General features: G+C 55.1%; 1 non-coding gene across 1 annotated transcript in view; it reads left to right on the top strand.

Annotated features, from left to right (window-relative positions):
- The first annotated feature begins 5,096 nt into the window (after window positions 1–5,096).
- LOC124772129 overlaps window positions 5,097–6,503 on the top strand; it is a 1,909-nt gene continuing 502 nt past the window's right edge. The window contains exon 1 of the ribosomal RNA XR_007013802.1: window positions 5,097–6,503. This exon is cut by the window's right edge and continues 502 nt beyond it. This is a non-coding gene — a ribosomal RNA (small subunit ribosomal RNA).

Genomic DNA, 6,503 nt, shown 5'->3' with positions numbered 1-6,503 from the left:
GCCGGACGGGCACTCGGGCGGCGCTGTCTGGGATCTGTTCCGGCGCCGCCCTGCCCCTACCGGTCGACCATGGGTGTCTATATTTCGATGTCGGACTCGGAATCGTCTTGTAAGAACCGACCCTCTTAGGTACCGGGCGGGTGTTGTACTCGGTAGAGCAGTTGCCACGCTGCGATCTGTTGAGACTCAGCCCTAGCTTGGGGGATTCGTCTTGTCGCGAGACGAGACCCCCAGGGGCTGGTCGCCAGCAGGGGTACGCGTGGGGCCCCCTTGCTTACAGTTTCCGCACGTCGCATCTCTGGGCGTATCGGTCTGGGCGGGCGCGCCGCACCCAGGGCGCTGCAGTGGGTGCGGCGGACTGGGGCGTATCGGTTGGCGTGGGCGCTGCGATGGGTGCCGGCCGCCGTGCGCGCGGGGAGGCGGCGCCGGCCGGCCGGCCGGGCGCCGTGTGTACCGCCGCGCTACTTAGCGTATCGCTTTGGCGGCCGCCGCTGGGTGCCGCGGGTGGGTGCCGGACGGTCGATGCCGGCCCACCGGCCGGGGCGTCGCGTGGAGGCGGGCGGCGTCGGGCGGGTGCTGTGCGGCGGTCGCGGTGCCCGGCGGGGTCTGGTACGTTGTCGCCGTCCCCCCCGCCTCGTCCGGTGAACGCCAATCCCCCTAACCGATGGATGTGAAATAAAATATAATAACACATGATGCTCCGCAAGAAAATAGACCTTGGGATAGGGTGTGTCGTTGGCAAGTCCCCGGGGCGGTTAGTGTGTGTGGTGATAAGTCTGTAGGGGGGGGGGGGGGCGAGGGTATTAGGAAATAGATAGATAGTGGTGACGTGGGTGTCGACAGTAGACATAGCACACTGCCACCTACAGGGATCCGACGGAAACTACGCCACCCATGCCGGCAAAACAGTATCGCCATCTGTGAAAATAGGGCGACACCACATTGCAATACCGCCATCTATGCGCATCGGACAAACACTACGTCCGCACCACAAAACATACCGCCATCTGTAGGTCTCCCGCAACATGACCTCCTCCAACGACGATACCGCCATCTATGCGACGCCAAGCCGATTAAGACAGCGATGGCGCCACAGTGCCCGCCTTTCGACGCCACCCACAAAGCCTGCAGCCTCTGTCGACCATAGCACCCAATCTCCAGTGGCTCTGCCGCACGAAGCCGTGGACCGGCAATGACTCCACCCGCACCCGTTCGTGCACCACCCCAACCGCCACACGCGCACCTCCAGCGGATGAACGGCGGAAGTTTCCCGCACTCGTAAAGTGCAATCCACCCCTATAACTTGCGTTTCATGAAGAGTTATTTCCAATATGCGACATTCCCGCTGTCCCTATACATGAGCCGCGACCTGTACCACTTACGAGCGAGAGACGCGATCGCGTTGCTCACTGTACGGCGTCCGATACCGAGCCATCAGCATGTCGGTCCCCATGCGCGTTGCACTCGCACTCGCAGTCGCAAAAACGTGGGGCAAATATATTACGCGGAAGAGCTATAACAGACCGAGCCCCACTGCATGGGGGGAGTCTTTGTCACTAATGTACACAGATGGAACATTTTGGACTGGAACCAGATTACCCGTACACACGGCGCTGATTAGTAATCAATGCAGAGCCATCAAACTACAGCAAATATACACAACTGTCCGTATACATGCTGAAAGAGTCTGCCCACAATGGGAACCACACGTCAGCCAGACACTCTGATCACGCACCACTCTCTGCTTCTAACAGGCGCACATACAATATGTAAGCACCAGCATGGAACAACATCCAGTGCATCTTCTCCGCCACATTACACAATCCACACTATCACAACCAGACCAGGAGGTCCATGCGGAAAATACAATATCCCAGCCTTTCGACATCCACCATTGCGCAGACCAGGCACCAACACCCACACATGTCCTATACAACGGTGCACCCAACATCACAATAGTACCTCCTGTCACAGCGCACAAACAATGACATGAGTCAAAGACACAGGTCTCACACAAGCATAGAATTGGAGCGCCGCCTCTAATAAGCCAAAGGTGCATCCTGACGTGACAAATCTGATCATGTCACAAGCATTCACTTACTATAATCACTATCAACGAACCTGCCGCCCCCGCCCCCCCCCCCTACACCTTTCCTTACAACAACGTGTAACCTAACCTAACCTAACCTAACCTATGTTGTACCTTAACCTAACCTATGTTGTACCTTAACCTAACCTATGTTGTACCTTAACCTAACCTATGTTGTACCTTAACCTAACCTATGTTGTACCTTAACCTAACCTATGTTGTACCTTAACCTAACCTATGTTGTACCTTAACCTAACCTATGTTGTACCTTAACCTAACCTATGTTGTACCTTAACCTAACCTATGTTGTACCTTAACCTAACCTATGTTGTACCTTAACCTAACCTATGTTGTACCTTAACCTAACCCATGTTGTACCTTAACCTAACCCATGTTGTACCTTAACCTAACCCATGTTGTACCTTAACCTAACCCATGTTGTACCTTAACCTAACCCATGTTGTACCTTAACCTAACCCATGTTGTACCTTAACCTAACCCATGTTGTACCTTAACCTAACCCATGTTGTACCTTAACCTAACCCATGTTGTACCTTAACCTAACCCATGTTGTGCCTTAACCTAACCCATGTTGTGCCTTAACCTAACCCATGTTGTGCCTTAACCTAACCCATGTTGTGCCTTAACCTAACCCATGTTGTGCCTTAACCTAACCCATGTTGTGCCTTAACCTAACCCATGTTGTGCCTTAACCTAACCCACGTTGTGCCTTAACCTAACCCACGTTGTGCCTTAACCTAACCCATGTTGTGCCTTAACCTAACCCATGTTGTGCCTTAACCTAACCCATGTTGTGCCTTAACCTAACCCATGTTGTGCCTTAACCTAACCCATGTTGTGCCTTAACCTAACCCATGTTGTGCCTTAACCTAACCCACGTTGTGCCTTAACCTAACCCACGTTGTGCCTTAACCTAACCCACGTTGTGCCTTAACCTAACCCACGTTGTGCCTTAACCTAACCCACGTTGTGCCTTAACCTAACCCACGTTGTGCCTTAACCTAACCCACGTTGTGCCTTAACCTAACCCACGTTGTGCCTTAACCTAACCCACGTTGTGCCTTAACCTAACCCACGTTGTGCCTTAACCTAACCCACGTTGTGCCTTAACCTAACCCACGTTGTCCCCTAAAGTAACCCACGTTGTCCCCTAACGTAACCCACGTTGTCCCCTAACGTAACCCATGTTGTCGCCTAAACCTGCTCTGTAATTGTTATACGACTCGTTCAATTAGTGTAGTGTTGCCCACCCGCAACCCTCGCAATATAGTTCGCTACTCGCACTGCCCGCTCCCCTGTGTATCGCTTCATGTTAAACACCTTGCAAGTCTTGCTGACTTTCCACATGCTCCTGCTGTACACTGTAATGTGGATGGCAGCAGGACGTACATGCCGCCCCTCCCCACGTCCCCACCTTGCCCCCCTGCCTTCGCAAGCTGGTTGGTGAGAAGTTTGCATGTTCAATGCCCTTCGCATGCGACGTACTCAGGCTACGTTGTGGTGCGGCCTGTGTCAACCGTCCGCTAATGTCGTACGCGTAAACCACAATCTGTACTGCACATTCGTCCTTATGTACCGAATGATACATCGTGGCACATGTGTGACCGTACAACGACTGCGCCCAAAAACGGCGGACCATACAGTGCAAATATTGTGCACGCAGCTACGTGTCGTCTCCCTATGAGAGCTGGATTGCAGTGTGGTACGCCATAGAGACGTGTGGGAGGAACGGACGCCGTGGATGGCGATCAGCATGAGCTGTCTGTTGATGTATTCGGACCTAGTCGTCTCTCCTCACACACCGTGATGGCATGGTGCACCGCGTTCCATATCTGCGACATGCTACAGAGGCCGGTTGACAGTCGTTCGAGCAATGGACATCGCATACGTACGGGGGCCACCTTCCACGTATTGTCTAGGCGTGCACATTTTGTTGCGTGTATGTGGGCAGACGTAGTGTGGCGTGACACCTGACACAGGCATGCAATAATCGTTGAAGTTGCAAATGGCGATGGACGCCTGCGTTTTCTGGTGAAGTTACGCAAATGAACAAATGGTAACCTGTTGTGGTGCGGTTGTTCTCGCTAGGGGTGAATCGGTGATGGCGACGATAGGTTGAGGTACGAACCGGTTGTTCCAGCGATACCCACCATGCCGACGAAACTGAACGGCATCTGGGTGTGAAGCGATACGCGGCGGTGGCTGGGTGGGACCGTCCCCGGCCGGTGAGGGGGCGCCTCCCGGCGTGCTGGCCGCGCGGTGCGTGGGCGCACGCGCTACAGCCGGCTGGTGGGGGCGGCCAGTGGCAGGCGCGCCGGCCGACGGACGCGGCAGGCGTCGCAGCTGCGCGCCGGCGCACCCTGCGCGCGGCGCCGTGCGGCCAAAGTAGGTCCTCGCGGGCCCGGTGCGAAGCGCGGTGGACATCTTCAGTGTGCTGGTCCGATTGAGGACTGTGTGCGTTGAGGATGCGCCGCCGCCCGGCGCTCGGCGCCGCGACGCCGTCTGCTGCTCGGTCGCCCCAGCGGTTCTCGCTGGTGGTTTGTATCGCAGCTGTGCGGATGTGTTGGCGCGTGCGCTGTGCTGGGAGAGTTCGCTTCGGCACCCAAGTGGGGCTTTTGTCCTTCTGTGGCGCTGGCGTTGGAGCTGCCGGTCACCGTAGGTGGCGCGTGTTGTCTCCCGCCGGCAATGCCACGACAGCACGCTCCCGGGCCTCTGTCGGCAGCGGCAAGCTCAGTTGGGAGCACGGGTGGTCGCACCGAAAGCGTCTACTCGCCTAACTCCGGGCGATTGCGCCTCTCTCGAACCCGACCAAGTACTTGGGACGGCGCTGCGCGCCGCCGGGACCTGAGAGGGTTTCGAGGTGTATTGTGCAGGGGAGCTCAGCCTCCTCCTGTTTGCAGAATGATTGAGCGGACGCTTGCGTGTTCGCGCGGGCCCCCGGGACACACTCCCGGGCGGCCGGCTGCTCAGCTCTAGTTGACGCAGCTCCCTGGTTGATCCTGCCAGTAGTCATATGCTTGTCTCAAAGATTAAGCCATGCATGTCTCAGTACAAGCCGCATTAAGGTGAAACCGCGAATGGCTCATTAAATCAGTTATGGTTCCTTAGATCGTACCCACGTTACTTGGATAACTGTGGTAATTCTAGAGCTAATACATGCAAACAGAGTCCCGACCAGAGATGGAAGGGACGCTTTTATTAGATCAAAACCAATCGGTCGGCTCGTCCGGTCCGTTTGCCTTGGTGACTCTGAATAACTTTGGGCTGATCGCACGGTCCTCGTACCGGCGACGCATCTTTCAAATGTCTGCCTTATCAACTGTCGATGGTAGGTTCTGCGCCTACCATGGTTGTAACGGGTAACGGGGAATCAGGGTTCGATTCCGGAGAGGGAGCCTGAGAAACGGCTACCACATCCAAGGAAGGCAGCAGGCGCGCAAATTACCCACTCCCGGCACGGGGAGGTAGTGACGAAAAATAACGATACGGGACTCATCCGAGGCCCCGTAATCGGAATGAGTACACTTTAAATCCTTTAACGAGTATCTATTGGAGGGCAAGTCTGGTGCCAGCAGCCGCGGTAATTCCAGCTCCAATAGCGTATATTAAAGTTGTTGCGGTTAAAAAGCTCGTAGTTGGATTTGTGTCCCACGCTGTTGGTTCACCGCCCGTCGGTGTTTAACTGGCATGTATCGTGGGACGTCCTGCCGGTGGGGCGAGCCGAAGGCGTGCGACCGCCTCGTGCGTGCTCGTGCGTCCCGAGGCGGACCCCGTTGAAATCCTACCAGGGTGCTCTTTATTGAGTGTCTCGGTGGGCCGGCACGTTTACTTTGAACAAATTAGAGTGCTTAAAGCAGGCAAGCCCGCCTGAATACTGTGTGCATGGAATAATGGAATAGGACCTCGGTTCTATTTTGTTGGTTTTCGGAACCCGAGGTAATGATTAATAGGGACAGGCGGGGGCATTCGTATTGCGACGTTAGAGGTGAAATTCTTGGATCGTCGCAAGACGAACAGAAGCGAAAGCATTTGCCAAGTATGTTTTCATTAATCAAGAACGAAAGTTAGAGGTTCGAAGGCGATCAGATACCGCCCTAGTTCTAACCATAAACGATGCCAGCCAGCGATCCGCCGCAGTTCCTCCGATGACTCGGCGGGCAGCCTCCGGGAAACCAAAGCTTTTGGGTTCCGGGGGAAGTATGGTTGCAAAGCTGAAACTTAAAGGAATTGACGGAAGGGCACCACCAGGAGTGGAGCCTGCGGCTTAATTTGACTCAACACGGGAAACCTCACCAGGCCCGGACACCGGAAGGATTGACAGATTGATAGCTCTTTCTTGATTCGGTGGGTGGTGGTGCATGGCCGTTCTTAGTTGGTGGAGCGATTTGTCTGG

This window comes from Schistocerca piceifrons, unplaced genomic scaffold (genome assembly GCF_021461385.2).
Source record: "Schistocerca piceifrons isolate TAMUIC-IGC-003096 unplaced genomic scaffold, iqSchPice1.1 HiC_scaffold_936, whole genome shotgun sequence".
NCBI lineage: Eukaryota > Metazoa > Arthropoda > Insecta > Orthoptera > Acrididae > Schistocerca > Schistocerca piceifrons.
Note: the sequence above shows the minus strand (reverse complement) of the source record. Positions and strands in the feature narration are given on the sequence as shown.